This window comes from Caretta caretta, chromosome 9, assembly GCF_965140235.1.
Source record: "Caretta caretta isolate rCarCar2 chromosome 9, rCarCar1.hap1, whole genome shotgun sequence".
NCBI lineage: Eukaryota > Metazoa > Chordata > Testudines > Cheloniidae > Caretta > Caretta caretta.
Genome location: NC_134214.1, coordinates 82,917,687 through 82,932,784, shown reverse-complemented (window position 1 = coordinate 82,932,784; position 15,098 = coordinate 82,917,687). Strand labels below are relative to the sequence as shown.

Below are 15,098 nucleotides of genomic sequence, written 5' to 3'. Positions count from 1 at the left end.
ACCCCATGCCACAGGGCCCCCGCAAAGCTAAGTTGCTCAGGCTTTGGCTTCAGCCCCAGGTAGCAGGGCTCAGGGTTCTGAGCTTCAGCCCCATGCCGGGGGCAGGGGGGGCCTTTGGCTTTGGCTTTTTGCCCTGGGCCCCAGCGAGTCTAATGCTGACCCTGTTTGGAGGACCCCCAGAAACCTGCTTGCAGCCCCCCAAGGGGCCCCGGACCCCTGGTTGAGAACCACTGGCTTGGAGGATATTTTAAGTGTTTAAGTCAAGCAGTGGTTCTCCTATTTTTACTCCAGGCTGGTCATTTCAAAATGAAGAGATCCTCTCAACACACAGTTCCCCACTGCTTGATTCTCAAACATCCCCTAAGCCTTGTCTGGTGCACTTGTTGTTCATGGACCACATTTTAAGGCCACTTGTTAAGAGAAAGAGCCACCTAGTTTCCATATCTCTGGACCTGCCACAATAGAAGTAAGACTGTGGGGATCAGCAAACTGCAGATCTTCTGCCCACCTGATCTCCTTGTTATCATCCTCAACTGAGCAAAAATAGGATACAGTCTGGGAAATTATTGAAATGGGAGACCAGGTTGTCTGCTGCACTGGAAAGCTAGATGTAGCGAATGATTTGGGGCAAGTGCCAGCTTTTCCTTATGTGTCAGGGCAACTGAAATATCTGGTTGGTGATAAATATAGCCAAACATTCATTTTGATTAGAGATAGCTCAGTAACTTAAAGGTGCAGCTAGTCAGAAAGTTTCAAAATTTTAACATGAGATGGGTTTTTTTTTAATTTTTCAACCAGCTCTACTCAGAAGGCCACTTAATGCTTCCACCAGCAAAAAAAGGATGCTTCCACCAGCAAAAAAAATCCATAATTTCAGCAACACAAATTTCAAGACAGTTTCAACTGTGTTAGGACTAGAAACAAGCCTCCTACCAGACCCATGCTGTAAACAACTAGATAATGCTGGCTCTTGCCAGTATTTAATTGATCATTATTAATGAAATTTAAACTCAGGCATAGCTAATGGGAAACATGATACTGAGTCTTTTTAAATGTATATGTTCAAAAGGTATATTGGAACTAGCAAATCAAACAAATTTGCTTGTAGCAGTTATGTATAATGTACTTTGACATTTTCTGGTTAAAGAGGGTAAATGGTACCTTTCCTAAGCTGTACAGTATCTGATCAGAACTAGAGAAAATATGTAGCATGTGACACTTCAGGCCACTAAAGTTGCTTGAAGTTAGCGTTTTGCAGAATTCCAGTAAAATGCCAAGATGTACTGGAGTCAGTTAATTCCAATGGTAAAGCATTGTCAATAATGTCTAGATCTCGTGTAACAAAAATGCAGCAGTCAGAACTAACTTGGCAGATTGCTCTCTCCAAAGTCAGCAAATCCTGACAGAAACTCATCAATCAGTGACTTTGCATCCCTGCACATGTGCAGGTATAACAGACTCCTCATCTTCTTTCAAAACTAGAGAGATGTTCAAACTTTTCAGTTTTCTTTGCTTTAAAGTCCCTTAAGCTAAGAAAAGAATCTGCAGTTTTCCTTTTCCTTTTCCTCAGGAACTTGACACTTGTCACACTAAGATGGCCAGACAGACAGACAGATGCAGCTATAAACAGTAATCGTCAGACTGACCACCTCTTTCTTATTCTGTAACAGGCCAGATTATTTCTTTTATCTCCTTCTTTTCTGTATTAAGCCAAAGAATAGAAACAGTGTCCAAACAAGTCCAATGCCAAACTGCTTTGAGGAAGTTGCATTGATTTTGGCTTCCCATGCAAAATTTATATAAAATATATAATGGGGCATCACTGAAAAACATTCCTCTGTCAATATCATTTCTAGTGCAGGACTCTGTGTGTGAATGGAGAGCTGCATTAATCACACTATTACCAGATATGGTTATGGGTCATTGGTAGACTCACTGCTTCTGTCCTCTTCCCTGTTCTAATTAGGTCTTCCTCCATCATGGGTTTTGGCAGCAATTATAGCCTCCTTTTCCAGTCTGAGTTGCTATTTTATTGTTTGAGTTCCTTATAACAATAACCTAGCTTGTTTTGGCAAAGAAATTTCACATCAGCCACATCTCCACTGGGCATCTATATTGGCTAGTATTATCATAAGGCTTACACACCAATACAAGAGGTTTCTGAGCCTGTTTATTTTGCTGGATTTCAGAAAGGGCTGAATGACTATTGCTGCTATCTATAAATGTTATGACCTTTCTATCTGAGCTGATCATCTTTGAATATTAGGATGGAATTTTATCCCCCTTAGTCTCCTCAACAAGTCCCAGATACTAGTTTGCAGACTTCAGTGGAAGCTGAAGTGATCTCAGCTCTTTTGAAAATCAGGCCATTTATTTAGGTGCTTAAATGTGACGTTAAGTGGCTAGTTTAGACTCTTATTTTCTAAAAATTTGACCTACCATTCATCTCTGTTATCCTCCTTCTGGTGCACTTCAGCGACAGCAACAAGTAGCATGACAAAGGCCATGAAGTTGCCTGGTATTATAGTTTTACTTGCAGCCTAGGTCCAAGGCTACGTAAGGATTTGGTCCAAGGAATTCTTATTCCATGTGGTCTTGACCTGAGAGGAACTTTAATGTGTATCCATTTTTGTGGGAGCTGTGAATGAGTAGTTTGGACAAAGCCTTTGTCCTGCAATCTGTGGAACCATTTCAGTATCAAGAGTAGACCGTACATTCTCAGTAATCTGTTACTGTTTCTTTTTAACTGAACACATTGATGGGTCTGATACCACTCTCACTGACATTAATAGAGTAGAATTAGGCCCTAAGTGGTTTAATTCTTTGTCCTCTAAAAAAACCCCCACATTTTAATTGAAAAGGAAATGGGGTAAAAAGCATCCAAAAGAACTAAATTATTTTTGCTAATAACTAAATTGGCTAAATGAATTTATTTTTAAGACGTGCATAACACGTAATTCCTCATCTGACTGTTTAACTCATTAGTTAATATTTACAGCTGAGTTATAAACCTCTGGAATAACAGAGAGAGTCTTCAAATGCTGACAGACCCTTCACTTTAAAATGGAGGAATCACACTGTTAGAATTAAAAATGCCAACATTAATAATCAGTACAGCTACTCTGCCACCAGGGAGTAGAGACAGCAGTGTGATATTTCCTCCAGGATATGGTAGAAGGTTACTGTCAGACTCCACTAATAGTTTTAATGTCTATTTGATATGTCGCCTCTCTCACTCACCTCAGTAATAACAATGCCAGCAGGACCTAGCCTTGACTCATTTTCGTTGTACACAATAATGCAGTTTGCTGCAGTTAAAATGTTTCATCCTGACCTGAAGCCATGAGTTGCCAAGCATTTCTTTCATGGGAAGCCCAGGCTATGTACAAGGCTGTAGAAATAAACCTAAGAACTTAGAATGTTTGATGTTCAGAGGTTTGGCATCTTTACATGCAAGCCTGATACAAATCCTAGGTTGTGTGGACTAGAGAACAGAATACTGGACTTGGACTTAGGAGACCTTGGATCTATTCCCAGCTTTGTCACTGTCTTTCTGGGTGACTTTAGGCAAGTTACTTCACCTTTCTATGTCTCTGTTTCACCAGCTGTAAAATGGGAATAATGATACTGACTTCCTTTGAGATCTACTGGTGAGCAGCCCTACATAAAAGCTAACTATTATTATCCTTTTAACCTTAAAGTGAAAAATACTTCATTTCTACATTTTATGCCATGTCTAAGGGCCAAACTTTGCCCATCTGTAGTTCTGGAGCTTGGGAATGCAGGAGGAACAGAATTTATAGAGACTCTGCAGGTAGTCCCTTGTGCACCACAGAGTCCAGCTTTGTGGGCAATTAATTCCCTTAGGAGGTTTGGGTTGGAGAGTGCAGGGCATAGAAAGAGTTGTGGTGGATCTCCTGCTCTGTAGAAACAGTAATCACTGTTCCCACAGAGCCAGTGAGCAGAACCAAAAAGGGCTGCTACCTCCTCAGGGCTGCATGAGAGGTTGCAGAGTGTCTCCAATGGCCTGAGAGGGCATGGTTTCTCTTTCTGTGAAACCTACACTGTGCAAAACTTAGCTTCTTGGGCATGGGAGAGGGGAGGAGGATTGAGATCTAACATTTTTGCTAATATTCTGTAATGGAAACAAGTTAATTCCCAGTCTACTCTGCGTGGGTTGCCATTATTAGTCACCTCCCTAAGCACCTGGTTTCCCATATTAAACCTATTCAGCTCCTGAAGTGAGAATTTTCTATCCATACCTCCAGATGAGTCTTCCTTGGATATTTGTGCCTGGAAACTATTAGTATTAATGAGAGCTATGTATGCACAGTGGGAGGAGAGTACAGCCTTTGGTGTGTGAGGTACAGGAATCTCTGTCACTGGCAGGTGAGGGCTAAAGGGAACAGTGCCACCAATGCCTTGTCTTCTGCTTGCAAGATGTATTCATAGATATTAAGCCATTTCTTTACAGCTATTTTCCTCTCATAAAACCAACTGCAAACTACTAAATAATTATCCATTCTCTAACCTTTAACAAGAATAAAAGGCTCAGCATTGACTTCAATATTTGCTTTTAAGTGCCTCCTCCCTTCATCCCTCCCTTCATCTTGACCTTGACTTAGTCACTAAATTTGCCTGTAACTTTTACCAAGTCATCAGAATGAATGGAATATATTTGGGGTGTCCAGCATGGGGGGGGTCATTATTCTTGGGTGGAGATACAATATGGATAAATAAAATGTTTAATTGCAAAACTAAAGGAAAGGGAAAAGAACATTTATAATGAGCACTTGGTGCAGCTTTCCATTGTTCTTTTGCTCAAGGAGTGTGTCCATGACATCAGATGATGAACATTGTGGTCTTCTGGTTTTTTTATGACTATTACTGACCTTTTTTTTTTGGCTAGGTTTTAATGCATTTTGATTAATGTCCCAAGATGAGGGGACAGATTATCTAGGAGGAAAAACCATGTCCCTTTGAATGCCAGCAAAACTGCAGAAATACCAAACTTCCTCTGTTTCACAGCCCCAATTGTAAATGCCTTTTTTTCTCAGCTGCTTTCTTTCTGTTGTCATGGTGGTAGAGTGCACTTCCCAATCCCCTCAGGAAAAATGAAACAAAGTCAAAATCATCCTTCCTGATAGAGTCAAAGCTTATAACAGGAACTCCACTATGCACTTGAGTTTTGCCAGCCTTTCTGTGTACAGGAACCTTGACATGGCTCCTATAACAATTCGTATTAGCTTGTATCGCTTTTCAGCTTTTCAAAGATGCAGAGCTCTTCTGCTGGCTTATCCTGGCAACAAGACCAGGTCAGTTTTATTGGCTGCATCTCGAGAGTACATATTAGTTTCAATTTCTCTCAGAGGCAGAGGAAACAATGTTAAGGAATGGGAAAGGTCCTGCAGGGAAAAGCCCTAAGGACAGTCAAGCTCACAAGAAAGCTTGTGGTAACATGAATCTAGATTTCCTTGTAAGCTTGTGTCTAAACAATTTTAACAACTTTATAAATAATAAAGCATTGCTCTATAAATGCTGATTTGTGCATATGTGTGGTTTTTATTCCTTCTAGACCTTCTCTTTATCCTTTTAATCTCTCTCAACACTCTTTCAAAAATAAAAATGACCAAAAGTTAAAAGTCAAGCATTTCCTTCAGTAGTACTGGCTACTTTCCATTTGTAGTTAAAATTGTTTATAGTCTGTAATGACTAGATTCTCTCTCTCACACACATATCACTTTCAAGTAAATTAATCATAAATAACTCCTTTCTTTTATTCAGGCTTCTTTGTTCTTCACCAAATTCTTCCTGCAGAAAGCAATGGAGACGTCAACATTTTATTATCAGAGAGTTTTAAACAGAGCCACTCCCAGAAGACACAAGAAATATGTTTGTAGTTTCTTCTCTTTGAAACTCCTGGCTTTATGGTACTTGCAACCTGAGTTCATATACAACAAACCCTTAATCACAGAACAGTCTGTTTTGACAGTACTAAATGATCCATTCAAGTCACCCTTGTACAAGAATTCAGTAATGTCTCTGCTTTTTAAAGAATATGCTAACGTTAACTTGCAAACATGGGCAGGAGCCCAGATCTTTTCAAAAGAGTGACATTTAGCATAATTTTTGATGTTCTAAATGGCTGATCTATATTCAGATCTTAGAAGCTCAATGCAGTGTGAGTGTCATACTGGAAGCAAGAGAGAGGTCATGGTAGCTAGCTGTTCATGGACCTCAGTTTCTGACTTGTTATAGACTTACTAGTCACATAAATTGTTGAAAGATTTCAATTCATTCCATCACTAAATCAATTTTTTGAGTTAAAAGCTGCTAAATCGCAAGTGATTGTCATTAATCACTTGTTTATGGTACCTTAACACATCCATGCCCACCAGAACTTCTTGGTTTTCATTCTTCTGCACACTGTGGCCACTCAGAACTTCTTGGTGACACTGGGGATGGAACTAAAACCCATTCTGCTCAAAAGCACTTGCTTACCCACCTCTTGAGCTGAAAGAGAATCTTCTTAGGGTGACACACTACCAAGCAATTCTTGACTATCCACTTGAGGGTATTCAAGGCTGAAATCTTGGTGGGAAAGCTCAGGCAATCTTGGCACTACTGAACCTAAACCCAACCCTCAGACTTGAACCACAAACTCTAATATAAAGAAAACCAGTTCCAATAACTGTCCTCAACCCATCTCTCATGAAACGTGACAGTTAGGGCCAGGTAAAACTCTGTGGTTTCCTTTGACAGAGGGCTGTGAGGATATTTTCATGGGTTTTGATCCCACACATTATGTTATGTTTTGAGTTTCGAGTTTGAAATGAATCCAAAGACTCAAAGTGAAACTCATTTGAAATGTGTGGACTTTAATGGCAAATTCTCTAAAGAGAAATCAGTAAAAACTTTCACCAGCTCTGTTCTAAAGTAACATCAACCTTTGTTGATGCCCTTAGGATGAAGTATGGAACTATTGTAGAATCAAATATAGACTTGAAATGTGCAGTTAACTGGGATTTGAGCGTGAAAGGAGTCCTTGGATCTTGCTGTTTATATTGAGTTAAATATAAAGGACAACCCATTATGTGTGGAAACAATGTGAGAAATTCCCAGGGGACTGTAATTGTTCCTTAGGTTGATATTCAGGACTGTGAATGGAGTTTGACAATACCCTGGTGCTACAATGTAAGCTAATTTTCATATTCATCTTCCCACCTCTTAGGTTTTTTAAGCCGGCAAGTAGAAAGGAAGATGGGTCCATCCACTCAGTCTTAGCACACAGTGGAGTAAGCACAAGATTTCTGGGCTAGTGTGTGCTGGTGATGGGAAGCATGCCAGCTAGCTGGGAATTTAGCCATACACCCAACCTGGCAAATCACTTCCTGTTGGGGCCATGATGAACCTGTATGATGACTAAGGAGATGACTAAGGGGGAATATGATAGAAGTCTATAGAATTATCAATGGTGTGGAGAAAGTGAATAAGGAAGTGTTATTTACCCCTCCACGTAACATAAGAACCAGGGTCACCCAATAAATTTAATAGGCAGCATGCTTAAAAATAACAAAAGGAAGTACTTCTTCACACAGTGCACAGTCAACCTGTGGCACTCATTGCCAGGGAATATTGTGAAGGCCAAAACTATAACTGGGTTAAAAAAAGAATTAGATAAGCTCATGACTCTATTAGCCAAGATGATCATGTATACCACCCCATGCAGTGGGGTCCCTATGCCTCTGACTGCCAGATGCTGGGACTAGACGACAGGGGATGGATTGCTTGATGACTGCCCTCTTCTGTTCATGCCCTTTGAAGTACCTGGCATTGGCCATTGTTGGAAGACAGGACACTGGACTAGATGGACCATTGGTCTGACTCAGTATGGCCATTCTTACGTTATCTTCTTATGCATGTGTGGTAGCTAGTTACTGTCCCTGGCTATCTCAAGTTTGTCTAAACAGTGCAGACAAAAGAATGAATATGATGCATCAGTCCTTTACTGACCTTAGAGTGGGCTCAAGTTGTGACGTTCAAATCTATATTCATGTCTAAATCTGACCTTTCATAAGCTAGACAGGTGTGGAAAAAAGTTTGGATCTGGTGCTCTTGTTCAGATCTGAATAAGTGAATTTGGAGGCTAAAATCTTCAACAATGCTCCATGAAAGTGAAGATAATCAGAAGGAAACATATATTGCTACTAGTCTTGTAATTTATCATGTAGGTACTTGTCTGTTCTGTTAAAATTACTTATGTTGGGGGTATGGGCATTTGCTTGGCATAACGGGGCAGATTCATTATGGGCTTCCTTGACTTTCCTTTCTTTGACATGTCAGATTCTGGCCACTCATATTCTGGCTTCAATTTCTGATCATTTTGATTCTCCCAAATGCATTCTACTTGTGACCAAATGAGACAGTTCAACCTTAAGCTTCTATAAATAACAGGAAAACATTAAATATCAAAGGACTGAGGCATTCACTTGGTGTTTATTGTTCTTCATCTGTTCTTCATGTTAACATGTTAGCTCAGAATTCCTGTTGGCAAGGTCAGAATTGTGATGTCATTAAAGGTTTGGTAAAGTTAGTTCTCCAGCCATATGTTTGGCAAACATTGTGAGGAAAGAAATTAAAATAATTTTAGTATTAAGCAGTCAAGAAAAACCACTAATACTTAGACTTGGTCATTTTAAGATTTTATTATACTAAATGGCAGAAAGACTATTAGACTAGACAGTTACACTTGGAATGATAACAGTATCCTGAGGAAAGTGGACCTTAGATAGTACTGTATGGAACAGTTGTTCCATTGTTAAGTTAACTAGACTTCAGGTTACAATTAGACATGACAGGCACTGCCTTTCTATGTGAAAAAAGCACACCTTGGAAAGTGTTATAAAACACAAGCCCACAGCATTCATGACTTTAATCACACGAGAAGTGTAATCATTGCCATGAAATATATGGCCTTAGGTGTCGTATTGCCATTATGGAATGGTATTTATACAGTACATAAAAATAAGGTAGACAATTAGCTACTCTGCTCAGTGTTGTCATCACCTGTGTATTTACTATATAGTCAAGACATGGCTATGACTTCATTACCAGCCAATCAGAAAGCTCTAATTTTGTCCAGCATTTTAAAGTCATTCCAAATAAAAAACGTCCAACTTTTTTATTCACCCATGAAACAGACCACAAGATACTAACCAAACCAAGCTCACAGAAAACGTGATACTCCAGCTCTACAAATACATCTTGGGGGAGGAATTGTTTTGCTTCTTTTAGAATTTCACAATACAACAGTGTTTCCCCAAGCTTATTTGTAGCAAGTCAACCTCCATGCCTTCCATAAACATCTATACCACACTTCTTGACTGGTAGTCTGTTGCCCTTATGACTTTTACCTGGCAACAAATTACTGTGAGACAACTGGTGCCATCATGAACATCCACAATGGAGTGTTATATTGACTAATAATATTTACCATTTGTATAGCGCTTGTGTTGTTCAAAGAGCTGTGTGGAACAGGTAAATGTTACTAACACTATTTTGTGGGAAAACAGACAAAGGACCAGATTAAGCCCCGGTGAAAGCTGGCACAAGGTCTGTGAAGTTATATTGTAGTCAGTGGGTGTTGCGTCAGCTTACGTCAGAGCTGAATTGGGCCAAAAGAAAGTAAGTCAGTTGCCCATAATTACAGGGTGAAGTTCCTTGGGTGTGGCACCCATTCTGATGCTTGGACCAGTAGACCACACCTCTCTCTAAAGCCCCCTCTGACGTCTTTACCACAAGAAGCTTATGATATTGACATATGCTGAATGATGGGCTTGGAAGAAACAATTAGTTTACTGCAATAGTACTTTATAGGCATGATGAGCAATACTCATGAGACCAAAGTCTCCCCGGGCAGTCTGTCAGATATAGCTACATTTCATCCGGAACAAAGTTTTGTATTTGGGAATTAAAGCCTTGTATCCATTTGTCATAACTGCCCATTTCTGCTTTGGTGGCATGTTTCTTTATCATACTCCCCCATCTTTTAGAGAGTGGAGCAGAAAATGTCTCTCTGTCTCAAGCTCTCCTCTTTCTCATCTGTTACACAATCATTCCTCTCTTCGTTTGCACAGCTGGAAAAGAGAAGTAAAGCCAGAAAGTGAAAAGAAAAAAGAAAGCAGACAAGAAGTTAGACAAAAGGCAAAAGTTGAAGATTAAGAAAGAAACAAGGAAGGACGTATAAGCAGAGAAATTAAGAGAGGTGAGGGTTACAAAATTACAAAGAAAAAAGGATGGGTGGAGAAGACAACTATGGTGGTCCTAAATCCTGTTGCTCCACATGATCTTTTCACAAAGAATTATGAGTCACGAAAGTTTTAGGGGTGAGCTACTGAAATTTGTTTTGGGCTTCCCACTACACTCCCATGCAGGATGCAAGAAACCTCCCATTAGCTAATGCAGAAAGGATGTGATCTAAGGAAAAGGGAATGTTCCAGTGACAGAGGGGTCAGAACCCTGCCAGCTCAGAAGAACAGAGCAGAAGGTCTGGGCATGACTCATGTGTGCCTCTCCCAGCATCATATACCCAGCACCCAGGACATGTTGCATGGTAAAGCAAATAAGATGTTGTCAATATTAGAGCTCTGAAGGAGTCTGGGATCCGGAAAAAAAGTGTGTACAGTTTGGGGTTTTATCAGTATTAATAGTTTTTCAAAAACATTGAAACCAGCTTGCCCACTTCCCTGGTGTTTAATAGCTAGTAAAATAACAACACAAAATATTATTTAATGGGTCTGATTTTCCACGGCCCTGCACATTCTGGAGTTATTTATTCCTGTACAAAGTGAGTGTAAAACATTTCCATTCTAATCTAGTACCATTTAATACCACTTTGCACTGTTGTAAATTACTACACTAGGTGCCAAGACAGTGGTGTAACGGGTCCAAGTGCTATACATCTGTGACACTTTCCTAAAGGTAGCCAGGGCTGCTGGGCCCCTTGCTACCTCCTGCCCTTAATGTGAGGGAGCCTTCTCTGTGCCTACCAGGGGTCAGCTCCCTGACTCTCCCCCACAGGCAACACAAACACTCCCCTCTCAGCCCACGCATGTTTCACTGTACCTCATGCAGGCTTGAGATAGGTACATTCCAACCCCTAAGTCCTCCGAGCATGCTCCTGCATTCCAGGCCCTTATCTACTGGACACTCACAAAATTACCAGACCTGCTTTTCTCAAAGGAACAGTGCACTGCAGCTTACTAGTTACACCTTAGAACACTGCTTAACACACAGCACATAGATTTGTTTATAGAGAAAGCAAGTACACATTTATTTAACTGAGAATAAACATTCAAATGATCACAAACAAAAATATTGGAAACAAAGGGTTACATATCAAATAAAATTATAACACACATTCTAGAGTCTAAACTCAACTAACGAGTTGCCTCTTGTCTAATAAGATACTGCTTAACCCAAGTCCTTCTGACAACATTTTTCAACCAGGATGGTTGAGGCCCTTCTTTCATGAGCTCAAACATGCTGGCAGCTTGCCTCTCCCTGAGATAGAATGCCAGGGTGTCTTTCTGCACCCCCAAATGTATCAGCTCAGACCTTTGCTCTTCACCTGAAAACAGCATCATTGTCATCGTCCCCTGATGTTTACCTCTTCCTGTTAATTTTCCTTCTGAGGCCCCCGCAAGCTCTTCATTAGCATCGGACTCAGTATGCTAATAGAATTCTATTGTAGGACATACAGTGGGCAGCTAGGGAGATAAGTGTCTCCCACCGCCTGTCCAGAGACGTCTGTCTCAAGGCTCACTACTTCTGAGTGACCTCTCTTTAAGTACAAGACCTTAAGTACATAATTTACAACATATATACATATCTCCTTACATATTATCCACACATACATTTAGCAAAGAGTGTGATGACTAGTGAAACACAGGCATGACACTCTTTAGTAAAACAGAAAGTAACATGACACTTACATGACAATCTTTAGTAAAACAGAAAGTAAATACCAGACCTCTGAATTCCCTGTAACCCATAACCCCCCTGCGCCCTTTGCCAGTTGGCATCCATAGGTCCTAAGGTCACAGTATTTCTCATCCCAAAGCACCTCAAAGTGCTTTTTAAACTGTAAATGCAGGAATCCCATCATCCAATACTGAAATTCATTCAGCTTGGAGGTGCCCAGAGGCACCTGCTTAACCATGCACAGAAGCACGACACAACATTTGGGACGGAAGGCAAGCATATCCCTTTGCCATTAATATCTGTCATTTTATGTCCTGGAGATAGTTCTCGAAACAATGAAAATTGTTTCACTGTCATTTTGAGTTGGTTAAAGCCCTTCTCATCTGTTTTCAGCTCTGTATCTGCTGCTGGAAATGGCATACTCTTTTCCCATTTAATTTTATTTACAATAACACAAGTCTCAGTAACAATAGTGGGCCAAATCCTGCAGTCACCATATTCAAGCCATACATTTCAATGGGAATTTGGCTGAGTAAGTACTCTACAATATTTGGCCCAGTAATAATGCTTTGCACTTATATGAGCACCTTTTATTCAACATTTGCAGTGTTCTTTTCAGGTCCATAAATTATTAACCTTGTTTTACAGACACGGAAACAGGGATGCAGAGAGGTGAAGTGACTTGCCCAAAGCCACCTAACAAGCCAAAAAGAGAACCAGTAAGTGTTAAATCTAAAGCTCATAAGACCACTTAAGTGACATCATCCCTTTCAAAAATGATATCCAGTGATTTCCTTTACCTGCTGTCAAAGTTTGTCACAACCGTGAAATGGTCCCACGCAGGAATAGGGATGGATGGAAAACATGATGGAAGCAATCGATGGGAAAAGGAGTGCATGTGTGTGTTTGGGTTTGGGTGTGTGTTAATTATCCCTTTTTACCATCTGTGAATTTAGGTGGAGTGTTTGACCCTAAAAAGCAAACAGTGAAAATGCTGCTACTTGCTAGGAAGTGTAGGTGGGCTGTTATGCTTTTCTTTTATAAATGTCCATAAAGCCTTAATCATTAGGGGGAAAGGCAGGCTTTGTTATGAAAAGCAATTACAGAGAGTCACTTTTTCCAAAAGGTACATTGTACTTGCTCTCAGATTGTTGCATTGTGTGGTGATGAATAACACTTGGAAGCACATGTCAAAGTTATCACTGCTGAGTGGAAAGAGTACATTTTTTTCCATTTTATGTCTAGTTTAGACTATATCAAAGAGAAGAAAAAAATTTAAAAGCCGAAAACATGTTGAAACAACGTTACGGTTGTGACAGAAGTTGACGACAGCCAGGAAATTCCAAGTTATGGCCCTCACTCTGTCCTTTGTGTGAGTTCAGGATAGAAGTTCAGCCTCCCAGCTCCTGGGACAGTTTGTGTCACAAAAACTTTAAGTTTCTGAAAGGTTTTATTTGCTATTACATGTTTGCCTGTTAGTTCCTGCCTGTTTCCCTCCTCCCCCTTTGATCTTTCATGAAAGTTTATAAAACCCACATTTTGTACCATGCTCCTTACAGTGCTACTTCAGGCTCTTGGGTAAATATGTACTTATAAAAAATTAGTCTTAAGTACTCAGTACCCCAGAAAGTCCCCGAAAGGATTCATTCTGGTCTGTTGGATAAATACAAATGTCTGTTTATATATATGTTTATAAAGGGATGTGGTGTCCACATAAACCTCATGTTAAAATATTTTCCTTCCATCTGTTAGTAATAAGAGCAGCTCAGATTATTAAAAGAGAAAGAATGTTTTAAAAAATCATATTTACTATTTTACCATTTGAACGTTTAAAAAATATTGCATTTTACTCAGAGTTTGACATTAAAAACTAGCCTGGACAGTTTCACTTTAATTCTCACTCAGTGTAAAAACGATTCATGGATTATAAAGCCAGAAGGGAGGGATCCATTGTGATCATCTAGTCTGACCTCCTGCATAATACAGGCCATAAGATTTTCTTGAATTAATTCTGTTTGTACCAGAACATATGTTTCAGAAAAACATCCAATCCTGATTTAAAAATTTCCAGTGATGGAGAATTCACTACAACCTTTGGTAAATTGTTTCAGTGATTAATTACCCTTACTGTTAAAAATGTGCACCTTATTTCAAGTCTGAATTTGTCTTGCTTCAAATTCCAGCCATTGGTTCTTCTTATACCTATGTCAGCAAGATTTAAGGGTTTTCTATTATCAAATTTCTGTTCCCCATGTAGGTACTTAGAGATTGTGATCAAGGCACCCATTGATCTTGTCTTTGTTAAACTAAACAGATTGAGCGTCTTGAATCTTTCACTATAAGGCAAGCAGCAATATACAGGCCAGAATCACGACAGTAGGCTCAAAATATTCAGGAGGCCAGTCATTTGGGGAACCATTGGACAAAGCCATGATGTAACCCTCAGATTAATCAAAAAAGACTTTGCAGATCCCCCTCACTCCAAATCTAGGAAAAGGGAAAGACGACCTTATTACAGATCTATATAACCTTTTCATGACTGCTTCTCTAAGTATGGATGGCTAGACTACAGTAAATGCAAATGGAACAAGTCTAAGCCCAGAAAGGGGAGAAATCATTCTTCCGTCAGTGCAAATTGCAACACTAGAAACAATGCCTGACTATGTTCAGGAGAGATCCAAGGTGCAACACATAGGTGGGAGTTTATTAAAATTCAAGGACAAACGGCCTCTTTACTCATTGGACAGATAAGTCCTTGATATGGTTCTACAAGAACCAGAGAATTTTCAAAGATTCTGAATCATTGTTTTCTCCCCTCTACAGTATTCTACTAAGAAGGCAAAATATGCTAAAGACCATATGTGATCAGTGGTTCCCAAACTTGTTCTGCTGCTTGTGCAGGGAAAGCCCCTGGCAGGCCAGGCCGGTTTGTTTACCTGCCGCGTCCGCAGGTTCGGCCGATCGCGGCTCCCAGTGGCCGCAGTTTGCTGCTCCAGGCCAGTGGGAGCTGCTGGAAGCGGCGCGGGCCGAGGGACATACTGGCCGCTGCTTCCAGCAGCTCCCATTGGCCTGAAGCCGCGATCGGCCAAACCTGCGGACGCGGCAGGTAAACAAAC

General features: G+C 40.2%; 1 long non-coding RNA gene across 3 annotated transcripts in view; it reads left to right on the top strand.

Moving 5' to 3' along the window:
* The window catches only part of LOC142073234 (uncharacterized), a 309,657-nt gene that overhangs the window by 266,080 nt on the left and 28,479 nt on the right, over positions 1–15,098 (top strand). For all 3 annotated transcript variants that reach the window (XR_012669999.1, XR_012670001.1, XR_012670000.1), the window contains 2 exons: positions 10,137–10,264; positions 12,631–12,701. This is a non-coding gene — a long non-coding RNA (uncharacterized LOC142073234). The remainder of the gene's footprint in view (positions 1–10,136; positions 10,265–12,630; positions 12,702–15,098) is intronic.